General features: G+C 40.3%; 6 non-coding genes across 6 annotated transcripts; 4 read left to right on the forward strand and 2 right to left on the reverse strand.

Moving 5' to 3' along the window:
• Window positions 1-668: 668 nt before the first annotated feature.
• Trnay-gua (transfer RNA tyrosine (anticodon GUA)) lies at window positions 669-761 on the reverse strand. Its single transcript has 2 exons — window positions 725-761; window positions 669-704 (listed from the first exon to the last, which is right to left on the reverse strand). It is a non-coding gene; the product is annotated as a tRNA-Tyr (tRNA).
• A 1,608-nt stretch (window positions 762-2,369) lies between these two features.
• On the forward strand, window positions 2,370-2,462 carry Trnay-gua (transfer RNA tyrosine (anticodon GUA)). The gene is made up of 2 exons: window positions 2,370-2,406; window positions 2,427-2,462. It is a non-coding gene; the product is annotated as a tRNA-Tyr (tRNA).
• Window positions 2,463-3,217: 755 nt separating this feature from the next.
• Window positions 3,218-3,310, reverse strand: Trnay-gua (transfer RNA tyrosine (anticodon GUA)). Its single transcript has 2 exons — window positions 3,274-3,310; window positions 3,218-3,253 (listed from the first exon to the last, which is right to left on the reverse strand). It is a non-coding gene; the product is annotated as a tRNA-Tyr (tRNA).
• Window positions 3,311-6,187: 2,877 nt separating this feature from the next.
• Trnay-gua (transfer RNA tyrosine (anticodon GUA)) lies at window positions 6,188-6,280 on the forward strand. The gene is made up of 2 exons: window positions 6,188-6,224; window positions 6,245-6,280. It is a non-coding gene; the product is annotated as a tRNA-Tyr (tRNA).
• Window positions 6,281-10,179: 3,899 nt separating this feature from the next.
• Trnay-gua (transfer RNA tyrosine (anticodon GUA)) lies at window positions 10,180-10,272 on the forward strand. Its single transcript has 2 exons — window positions 10,180-10,216; window positions 10,237-10,272. It is a non-coding gene; the product is annotated as a tRNA-Tyr (tRNA).
• A 1,685-nt stretch (window positions 10,273-11,957) lies between these two features.
• Trnay-gua (transfer RNA tyrosine (anticodon GUA)) lies at window positions 11,958-12,050 on the forward strand. The gene is made up of 2 exons: window positions 11,958-11,994; window positions 12,015-12,050. It is a non-coding gene; the product is annotated as a tRNA-Tyr (tRNA).
• Window positions 12,051-12,100: the final 50 nt, after the last annotated feature.

The raw sequence follows: 12,100 nt of genomic DNA on the forward strand, positions 1-12,100 counted from the left end.
AACAAACTACAGTCCTCCGCTCTACCAACTGAGCTATCGCGAGACACGGAAACAAAAATTCTGAAATAGTTTAGTCATAAGAAATGTGAAGTTAAAATTACGCCAGCTGTTTGGTATTATGGAGGAGGAGGTAAGTGGAATAAGGAAAGTTTTAGAGGGGAGGGGGAATGTTAGTATGTAAGATATGTAAGGAAACGGGGACGGAATATAGCAGTGTTTAGGAAAAACCTAGAAACTTGTGTGTCTCTATCTATCTATCTATCTATCTATCTCTGTTTGTTTATCTCCCTCCTATCTCTTTCGCTCTCTCCCTCTCTCTCTTTCTCTCTCCCTCCCCCCTCTCTCTCTCTCACACACACACACACGCACACACTTAGTATGGAAGTGGGGTGTCAAATTACGAATTTTTTTTTTTCTTTGTTTGATATGAAGATTCCCAAAAATAAAAGAGTTATGAGGGATTATATGGCACGTTTAAAGAAGCATTGCGCCCTTTGGAGAAATCAATTCTAGCGATTCCCTTCGTTACAACACCACAACTATTAAAGTTGAAGCCGTCTTTCGTAGAATTGGAACTCAAAGCATAAAGAGAAATAACGAAATACTTCTCAACGGTTTAGCTCAGCAAAAAAAATAAAAATTTTTAAAAATTAAAAAAAAATTAAGAATCTCGCGAGACGGATTCGAACCATCGACCTAAGGATGTCAGAAGTTTAATTACCAACTACAGTCCTCCGCTCTACCAACTGAGCTATCGCGAGACACGGAATCAGTGGTTCTCAAATAGTTTAGTCATAAGAAATGTGAAGTTAAAACTACGCCAACTGTTTGGTATTATGTGAGCGAGGGAAATAGTGAGGAGGAGTAGGAGGAGGAGGAGGAGGAGGAGGAGGAGAGTGGAATAATGGAAGATTTAGAGGGGAGGAGGGAATATGTTAGTTTGGAAGACATTTAAGGAAACGGAGACGAAGTATAGCAATGTTTAGGAAAAACTCGGAAACCTTTCTATTTTATCCTTCAATCTGTTTGTCCATCTGTCAGTCTATCTCTGTCTATTTATCGTCCTGCCCCTCTCTCTTTCTCTCTTTCTTTCTGTCCGTCTCTCTCTCGTTTTATCTAGCTATCTATATGCAGGTATGTATTTATCAGTCTGTTTAAGTATACAGGCAACTCTTTTGACCAGGGCCGGCCCTAAGGTTGCCGGTGCCACGGGCAAGCTGAACTTCGGCGCCCTTACAAGTATAATTTTTGTAAACTTTCACAGAGAGGAAAACTGAAAATGCAGACTAAAAAGCCCATGGCGCCCCCGAGCGGCTGTCCGAGGTGCCTGTACCTGGAGCCGGCCATTCTTTTGCTTCTGCCGATGTATACAAATATCTGGCTGTCTATCGTTCCCTGAATGAACAGGTGTCTATCTGACAGTCTATATATACAGGTAGTTATGTATATACAGGTATCCGTTCGTTGATCTGTCTTTGTACAGCAGTCTAAAGGATTGTCAATCTAGCTTATACTGGCAGGTGTCTATCTGTCAGCTTCTTTCTCCATGTATATGTCTAGCTGTCTGTCTGTCTATCTGTCGGTCTCAGTACACAAGTGCCAAGCTATTATTCTAACCAACAGTAGCCTTAACTTCACATGTGTAGCATGTATTCAGCTGTTATTCTGTTACATCGACTGCGGAAACAAAACATGACTAGAAAAGTTATATCCACGCCATTTTTGTTCTGAACATAAAAATTTAACGAGATCCGCCTAAATAAATCATCCTTACTACTCTAGGCACAAGGCCTGAAATCTTGGGGGAGGGGAAGTCCAGTTGATTACATCGACCCCAGTGCTCAGTTGGTACCTAATTTATCGACCCCGAAAGGATGAAAGGCAAAGTCGACCTCGGCGGAATTTGAACTCAGAACGTAGAGACAGACGAAATACCGCCAAGCATGTTTGCTTACAATTCTGCCAGATTACCGCGTAAGTAAACAACCGCAAAGCATTTCGTTTGGCGCTCCAACGATTCTACCAGTCACCACCATCTGCTGCCTTTTTCTAAAACCTTTAAACTTATTTACAATTTAACAAAAACACTGTTACAAAGACGCACAGACACACACGTGGTCAGAATAAACATAAAGGCAGAGACACAAACATGGGTGTCAGAACTCCCACTATCACTCACTCACTCTCTCTCTCTCACACACACACACACACACATACGCGCTCGCACGCACACAGAGTCATAGTGAGGCCGACTCCTTCTCTCCATATCACTCTTCCTTCTCCTCTCCGTGTTTCTCTTCTCACGCAAGAAATCAGCTGCTGTTAACAGTTCTTATGACTAAAGTATTTTACACAGCTAGTTTCCGTGTCTCGCGATAGCTCAGTTGGTAGAGCGGAGGACTGTAGTGTATCAATTCATGTCTGTTATCCTTAGGTCGGTGGTTCGAATCCGTCTCGCGAGATTCAGGTTTTTTTTTTAATTTTTTTTATATTAATGTATGGGATGGTTTTACCCCCAACATTCTACATGTTACTATTTATAGCTTTCGCACTTAACCGGCATAACTGCCAACCCTCCAGGTTCTGAGTTCAAATTCCGCCAAGGTTAACTTTGCCTTTCATCCTTTCGGGGTTGATAAAATAAGTACGAGTTGAGCACTACCGTCGATGTAATCGACTTACTCCTCCATCCCTTGAAATCGCTGGCCGTGTCCCAAAATTTGAAAGCCTTATTTATAGCTTTATCTACTTCGAGTTCCACCGTTTAAACGATTTAGTTCATATCTCTCAAAACATTTATGAAGTGTGTGTGTGTGTGTGTGTGTGTGTGTGTGTGTGTGTGTGTGTGTACCGTCCCACCACCGATTTACAACCACAGTTGGTTTGTTTACATCCCCGTGACTTGGTGATTCGGCAAAAATCCGATAAAACAGTACCACACTTAAAAAACAGTAGAGTGGGTTGTTCCAGCATGGTCGCAGTCCAACGACCAAAACGCGTAAAAGATAAAAGAAATATATCTTTATTAAAAAACAAAAAAGACACGAATCTCGTGAGAGAGATTCGAACCACCAACCAACGGATGACAGACATGAATTATCATACTGAAGTTCTCCGCACGTCTAAAATAATCTTATTGGTGATAAATAATTAAACATTAACCGAATTTTCTCCCATATCGTCGATCGAGTCAAACAAAAACAAAAAAAAAAAGGAATCTCGCGAGACGGATTCGAACCACCGACCTAAGGATAACAGCCATGATTAACCACACTACAGTCCTCCGCTCTACCAACTGAGCTATCGCGAGACACACAACCTAAGCCACCTAAATAGTGTAGTCATAAAGAAACGTGAAGATAACGCTTCAGCTGATTGATAGTTGTGAGAGAGGAGGAGGAGGAAGAGGTAAGATTATTTATAACGCTGTGTGTGAATATATAGAGGAAGGATAGGGAGGGTAGGCTTATTCAGCTCCGGTTTTACAGGCGCGCGTATGAGTGCATATCTAACTATGCGCATGCGTATGTGTGTGTGTGTGTGCGTTTGTATCTAAATGAGCAGTTATGTGCTAGTGTGTATCTGTCTATGAGTATATGTATGTGTGTACGTAATTATTTGTATATCTGCATCCATGTGTGTGTGTATGTGTGTGTGTGTGTGTGTGTGTGTGTTTATTTGCGCCAGGGCGACGATAATACAAAGTTGCTGTCACATATCCTATGTGCCTTTGTATGTATTGATGTGTGTGTTTCTTTATGTGCGCATATGTGTGTTTATGTACGCATATGAGTGCGCGCGTGTGCGTATATGCGTGTGTTCGTCAGTGATCGTAAGTGTTCGTCAGTGTTCGTCGGTGTTTACGTTGTCGGGGAAACAGACTTCACTCGGTCATTATCTGATGTATCCGCCCTTCATGGTCGCCTTTTGTCTTTTTACTTACTCGTTTCAGTCGTTTGACTGCGGCCATGCTGGAGCACTGCCTTTAGTCGAGTAAATCGACCCCAGGACTTATTCTTTGTAAGCCTAGTAATTATTCTATCGGCTCTTTTTGCCGAACCGCTAAGTTACGGGGACGTAAACACACCAGCATCGGTTGTCAAGCGAAGTTGGGGGGACAAACACAGACACACATACAGACAGACACACACACACACACATACATATATATATATATATATATATATATACATATATATACGACAGGCTTCTTTCAGTTTCCGTCTACCAAATCCACTCACAAGGCTTTGCTCGGCCCGAGGCTATAGTAGAAGACACTTGCCCAGGGTGCCACGCAGTGGAACTGAACCCAGAACCATGTGGTTGGTAAGCAAGCTACTTACCACACAGCCACTCCTGCGCCTTTCGAGATTGATAAATTAAGTACCAGTTGAACACTAGTATCGATGTAATTGACTCATCTCCTGCCCCTAATTTTCAAATTTAGTGCCTATAGTAGAAAGGGATTATTTGATGTATCATAATGGATGTATGGCGTGGCTGTGTTGAAAGAAGCTTGATTCCCAATCACATGGCTCCGGGTTCAGTCCCACTGTGTGGTACCTTGGGCAAGCACCGTCTGGAATGCCATATGCTGTGACACCGTCTCCAGCAGCAATTTGGTGCAGTCGGCTGCCAGCCTTGGCTCCGCTGTTCGTCAGACTGAGAAAAGCAAGCTGTCTAAATATCGGTCGCTCTCCGACAAGTTTATGGTCGAGGCTGTGGCCGTGAAGACCTCTGGTATTCTTGGCCCCAGGGCAGTCGCTAAGCGGTCGTTGGGAGCCTCTGCGGTTTAGGGGCCCCATGTTAAGATCAGAGTACATAGATGAGTCATCTATTCACTTTGGTTAAGATGTTGAACAAGAATTAAACTGTCAATGTTAGCTGAAAATTTCAAGAAATAAAATGGTTATACATTGTACCTGCAAAAGTTTCTGTAAAAATATTACGTTGAACCACAAAAGTCCCCCACCCAGGGTCGTCAGCGCGCATTTTTTTTTTTTTTTTTATTCGTTTTCCACACACTTGTTAACACCCGCCAAGCTGGTTAATTTCTCTTTTTTGTTCTCGGGTGAGGATCTCTATATTGACCGAACTCATAAGGCTGCTTATCCGGTTACTCGGTTTCCGCGGCGTATACGTAACCAACATCACAATATCCCTGAAAAGGTCACCGGTCTGTTACAAAGTTCAACGCCAACGATTCCGAGGACAGGGGCAAGTCGATGACACCGACCTTAGTACTTGAATGGTACTTTATTTTATCGACTTTGAAAGAATAAAAAACCGAAACTGACCGGACGGGATCTGAACTCAAAACGTACAACTCTAGAAGTAATGCCGCTAAACAATTCCGTCCGATGTGCTAACGATTCCGCCAATTTGTCGTCTTACTTAGAGCGCCTTATGTGACGAACTTACGATACCAGTGCCAAAGTTGTCACTTAACCTACGTGTGTTTATTTACATCACATCGGCCTTTTCCATAAAAGGGTTTTAGGGTTAGGGTTTGGGTTACTGCTTATTTAGATCACATCGGCCTTTTCCGTAACCGTAACATCGGCGTTTTCACTAACCGTAACCGTAACCCTAATCCTAACCCTAAAACCCTTTTACGGAAAAGGCCGATGTGATGTAAATAAAAAAACACACGTGGTTTAAGTGGCAGCTTTGGCACTGGTATCGTAAGATCCCTTGAAGGGATGCCGGTCCGTTGCAGAGCACAAGGCCAGCGATTCTTCAGAGGTGGAGGCAAGTCAATTACATCGATCCCATTGATTCCGCCAACTCGCTGTTTCCCCTTACGTTTAAACATGCCTGGTTTTAGAAGGGACATAACTCCTGTTTAATCCTAAAATATTGACCGGCGTTCAGATGATTAATGGTTTATTAGCAACGACGTAAAAAACTTTGAGGATACGGCTTTCTAAAAACACATTGTTTTGATGAAAGTACTGAATAAAAAGCGGTTCGAATACTGATTATCGAATTGTGATTGACTGATCAAACGTAAATCCCTTTGTTTTCAGTGGAAGATAAATATTGTGAAGTGTAATTTATGCTAAATGCAAATGCATTCACGCTGTTTATTTCTCACACGGAACTTGTTTATTAAGTGTTACAACAAAACAGATTTATGACTGACGGGTAACAACACTACGTTAAATGTTAATGCCACCTGCAGGTTCTCGCGATAGCTCAGTTGGTAGAGCGGAGGACTGTAGTGGTGATATACTTAGCTGTTATCCTTAGGTCGATGGTTCGAATCCGTCTCGCGAGATTCCTCTTTTTTATTTGAAATATCTTTTACTTATTTTTTTATATCTTCTGTTTATATATCGTTTGTTTCTTTATCTATTTTTTTTTTTTACTTTCAGTCACTGGACCGCGGTTTGCCTTTTAATCGAACAGATCTACATTTTTTTAAAGTGTGTCTGGTACTTAATTTTGAATGTGTCGAACATAGAAAGGTCTGTGTTATAGTTTTGCCCCACGGTCGGCCCTAATCAACGGCATTCCAGCCGTGGCCAATCTATCTTTACATAGGCGCAGGAGTGGCTGTGTGGTAAGTAGCTTGTTTACTAATCACATGGTTCCGGGTTCAGTCCCACTGCGAACTTTGGGGAGCTTGTAAGCCATTACATCTTTCCATCTGTAAGAAATTTCATTACGTATTCATCATTCATTTTATTTACCCCACGTTTTGTGTTGTCTGTCCTTGTGGTGTCCCCTCTTTTTTTAGGCTATTTGCCGGTAATAAAGATAAAAACCATACACGTTCTGCGCGTCTTAGAAAGAAAAGAATATAATAGAAAAGGAAGTCTTGGATATACGAAAAGATGAGATACAAATGAAATGTTTTTGGTTATATTGATACCTCTGCTCTTCCAGTTTTACGTTCTGCGTTCAAATCCAGCCGAAGTCAACTTTATCTTTCATCCTTCCGGGGCGATGAAATAAAGTATTATTGATGTTATCAAACCTAATTCTTTCCTGTTACAATTACTGGCTGTTTTTCAGAAACCATTACAGGTCTGTTCGACCAGGCCTAGCCTTTTTTGTAGAAGACACTTGCCCAAGGTGCCACGCGGTGGGACTGAATCCGAAACCCATGTGGTTGGGACGCAAACTTTTTACCATTCTACGTGTTTTTTTTTAAATACCTGAAAACTTATTTACAAGACATAGTTTGACTAATTTTGGCTGCTGTCAGAAAAAGAAGGTGCGGAATTATAAAATCTTAGTGTCAACTTTTCTTTGTGTAATTAGCTGATGTAATTAGCTGATGTAATTAGCGAATGTCTGGAGTATTTAAAGTTGTTGCTTCAAGGCGGATTCGATAAATGACATTTACAAGAGAGACGTTTATAGGGCAAAGAGAGCGAGAAGGGGTAGTAGTAGTAGTAGTAGTAGTAGTAGTAGTAGTAGTAGTAGTAGTAGTAGTAGTAGCAGCAGCAGCAGCAGCAGCAGCAGCAGCAGCAGCAGCAGCAGCAGTAGTAGTAGTAGTAGTAGTAGTAGTAGTAGTAGATGTCAAAATATTTAGCAATCTGTGTATTATACTTAATGCAGATACATCATAGCAAGTCAGATTAACTGTGGTATTCATCTTGAGGTAGTATCCTTTATAGATGTACAGTATTAAATAACATAAAATATATCTGTAGCAGACGAGAATCGTCCACCAGTTGTGGGAGAAATACTACACACGCATTTCTGCCATTTGGGGCTTCGTCAGTAGCATGTACCCACTAGCAACCGCATGCTAAGATAAAATCCGTTGTCACTGGTTTACAAAAACAGATTGAAAAATAACTGATGTTGCAATTAGCCAACCGGCTGAATAAAAATCCGTTCTTTATCCTATTATAAAGACAAGCTCAATTTCAAAATCGTGTTAGCAGTCTCTGCACTATTTCAACCAAAGAAAGAAAATTCATATATATAGGGTGGCCCAAAAGTCACTAGACCATTTCAAAATATAATAACCCTTTTATTTATTAAATATTCACATTTATTATTTTCCTTTTTTATAAATAATAAATCTTGGAAAACTTTTTAATTAATTTTCAAAAATTACGTCCTTCAAACGGTCACCATTTTGTTCTAGACAACTGAAAGAATAAATTTTTTTAAATGTTATTACATCTTGAAATGGTCTAGTGACTTTTGGGCCACCTTCAATTTGTCTTGTTTAATAATTGAATGTTTATCCTAAGGAGGTGATTTGATGAACTTTCAGCAAATATTTTAGAATTGTAGAAAGTTGTATTGAGTGGAGTTTACATAGACAAAATATCGACAGCACTTAATAAATGAAAAAGTAATGTATTTTAAAATACCAATAGAAATGCTGAAACGCTGATAGGTGTGTGCATGGAAGGATAAACATTCAAGAACATCTGAGAATTAACAAACGATACCACTCCTCTCTCTATCACATCAAAATGGTTGTATCAATATCTCAACACTGAAATTCTTTACAAAGACGCAATACTCAACAATACGGTTATTCAGCAAACTTTTGACTCGAAAATCACGAATCTTTTTAGCTGAAACCTTGGTAATTTTCTTGACATTATGTTTCCCCCAAATGAGAAAAGGTTTCATTATAAGAAATGCTGCAATTTGAATCCGTCTCACGAGAAGTATTTTTTGCTTGCTTCAGTCATTGGACTGCGGCCATGCTAGAGCACCGCTTTGAAGGGTTTTAATCAAACAAATCAATCCCAGAGGTTTTTTAAATTTTATTTTAAAGAAAAATGTCTGATATTTTATCGTTTTCTTCCACTAGACCGCTGTATTTTTCCCCCTTATTCTTTTGTTATTACATGATGTGAATTGCAAATCACAAAATCAAAATCGCCCTCCGTCGACCAACATTTTTATTTTCATGTTTAAAATATACGACTCTTCAATTACAGGTGTGAACACTTAACACAATTTTATTTACCTTTAAACCTTTAACAAGACATTCTCTCTCTCTCTCTCTCTCTCTCATTTGTCCCACTCCGCTATTTAGGTTTCCATGTACGTCTTATTTCTTTACTGCCCACAACGGGCTACACACAGAGGGGACAAACAAGGACAGACAAACGGATTAAGTCGATTATATCGACCCCAGTGCGTAACTGGTACTTATTTAATCGACCCCGAAAGGATGAAAGGCAAAGTCGACCTCGGCGGAATTTGAACTCAGAACGTAGCGGCAGACGAAATACCGCTAAGCATTTCGCCCGGCGTGCTAACGATTCTGCCAGCTCACCGTTTTCATGTACGTCTGTTAGTTGGTGAACCCTTAAACATGTATAAATTTCAATTGCATGATATAATTAGTGCCTACCTCTGTGTTAATACACGCCTATCCCTGTGGAATACGTGGTTGGCGATGTATGAATATCAAAAATAGCAGATTGTAGTTTCGGCCTATGGACTTCCGGATCATGGTCCCAGCGCAGCTTCTACTGCGCCACTCTGTTCAGCCAATGCTTACATATAATGTATCATTTCTAATATTTTCTGTTCTGGGTTATATCACTTCTATTGCATCATCCATCATATGTCATTTATTATTCATTTTATATATTTCTATGTATTGAACTGTCTCAAGTGTAGAAAGCATAGTAAATACACAATTCCTGCTGCAGCAATGGGATATTAATTTACGAACTGAAAAGGCGACATTTTACCCTGCCGATACACCGACCTTCGCATCTGACAAACCATACGCATAAATCTATGCATTGCAAACTTTTCTGGATGTCAATTATGTCAATTCATTCGCCATTGTCTGATCAACCAGACGCAAATCAATTCTGTAAATGTTTCCGCAGCGCAGCATAGCAAGCGAGTTTGCTAGTTGTGTTTTCTTATGAGGATTGAATAAAATATGCACGAGTAATTATAATAAACAAAATAATTGTCTGCATTCGTAGATATTGACCAAATACAACAAATAATCTGGAAATTAAGAAGCAGGTATGTACTGTTCTCCACCCGGAGAACGATTCCATCGTCGGTCTGCATGTGTGTGTGTGTGTGTGTGTGTGTGTGTGTGTGTGTGTGTGTGTGTGTGTGTGTGTGTGTGTGTGTGTGTGTGACTGTAAATATAAAATGTATAAAGTCCAAGAGAAGATTGTATCTATTCAGTCTTAAGGCCTATTTGACAGGTTTGCAATTGTTCTCGCGATAGCTCAGTTGGTAGAGCGGAGGACTGTAGTAGTAACTGAAAAATCTGACATCCTTAGGTCGGTGGTTCGAATCCGTCTCGCGAGAGTAAGGCTTTTTTCATTTTTTTTTTTTTTTACTCAGTATTTTGGTTCGTAAACTTTTCTCAAACAGCCGAGCCGTGGAGCATTATATATAATACATACGTGCTGGTTGAGAAAGAGAATAAATATTATTTTGTTGTATATCGGGAGGTTCATTATGCCAATAATAGACACACGCACTAAGGCGCCGAGCTGGCAGAAACGTTAGCACGCTGGGCGAAATGCTTAGCGGTATTTCGTCTGTCGTTACGTTCTGAGTTCAAATTCCGCCGATAGCCATAGAACGATAGACATCGATATTTCAATATCGTTTTAGCTCTCGTCAGTATCGCATATTCGACTCGTCACGAAACGAAATGAATCGCTGGTCTGAGACACATATGCAAATAATGCAAAGTCTAATTTGTACCCACCCCTGTAGGAATATATACAAGTATATCAGTGGCGATATATAAAATATCAAAAATAATATCCATTTCTTCGCAAAGTATCGTTTTGCCCTACGGACCTCTGCGTCAAGAACCCACACGCTTTCTCTGTGCCACTCTGCTCAGCCAATGCTTACATATAATGTATCAGTCCTTATATTGTCTGTTCTGGGTTACATCACTTCTATTACATCATCCATCATATGTTATTTATTATTTATTTTATTTATTTCTATGCATTGGACTGCTTCAGATGTACGAAATAATATAACAACACAAACCCTAATGCAGCACTGGGATGTTTATTAACTGACTGAAAAGGCGACATTTTACTCTGCCGATACTCCGACATTCACATTTGACAAACCGTAGATATAGATCGATTCGTCGCAAATTTTTCCGGGTGTTTCTTCATTTGCCATTTTCAGATCGACAAAAACCAATCAATTCCAGCGAAGCATAGCAAGCGAATTTGCTGGTTGGGAAGGGGGGGGTCTGGCTTTTTTTTTGTGAAAACTGAATAAAATATAATTGCGTAATTACAATGAGCAAATAGGTGCAGACCGTGGCTGTGCGATAAAAAGCTTACTTCCCAACCTCATAGTTCCAGGTTCAGTCCCACTGCGTGTCACTTTGGACCGGTGTCTACTACTATAGCTTCGGACCTATCAAAGCCTTGTGAATGGATTTGGTAGACGGAAACTGAAAGAAGCACGTCATACATATGTATGTGTATGTGTCTATGTTTGTCTCCTCCACCACCCCAGCTTGACAACCGATGCTGGTGTGTTTACGTCCCCGTAACTTAGCGGTTCGGCAAAATAGACCGATAGAATAAGTACTAGGCTTACAAAGAATAAGCTCTGGGGTCGATTTGCTCGACTATAAAGGCGGTGCTCCAGCATGGCCGCAGTCAAATGACTGAAACAAGTAAAAGAGTAAAAGAGTAAAGAGTATTAAGAAGTAGGTACGTACTGTGCTCTACCTTGCGTACCTTAGCCACAATTTCTTTGACTGTCTGTATGGGTGTGCGTGTATGAGTGTGTGTGTGTGTGTGTGTGTGTGTGTTAATGTATGCATATGTGATTGTATGTCGTCTGTAAATGAAACAAAACGTTTCGTGTCGTTCAATAAGTCTTGTCAGTCCTGTATAAAATAGACGCGCGGTTAATTAATGCTAATTAGTAGAAAATGAGTAATATTCAAGATTGGATTGCGCCAATTCAGGTCTTAGTATTTATTTGACAGGTTGGTAAGTGTTCTCGCGATAGCTCAGTTGGTAGAGCGGAGGACTGTAGTCTGACTTTAAATGCCTGTTATCCTTAGGTCGGTGGTTCGAATCCGTCTCGCGAGATTCTTTTTATTTTGTTTTCTTTGGCGGATTCTTTCCTTTTCTTTTTCTTT

Source organism: Octopus bimaculoides, chromosome 4 (assembly GCF_001194135.2).
Source record: "Octopus bimaculoides isolate UCB-OBI-ISO-001 chromosome 4, ASM119413v2, whole genome shotgun sequence".
In the NCBI taxonomy this organism is placed as follows: Eukaryota; Metazoa; Mollusca; class Cephalopoda; order Octopoda; family Octopodidae; genus Octopus; species Octopus bimaculoides.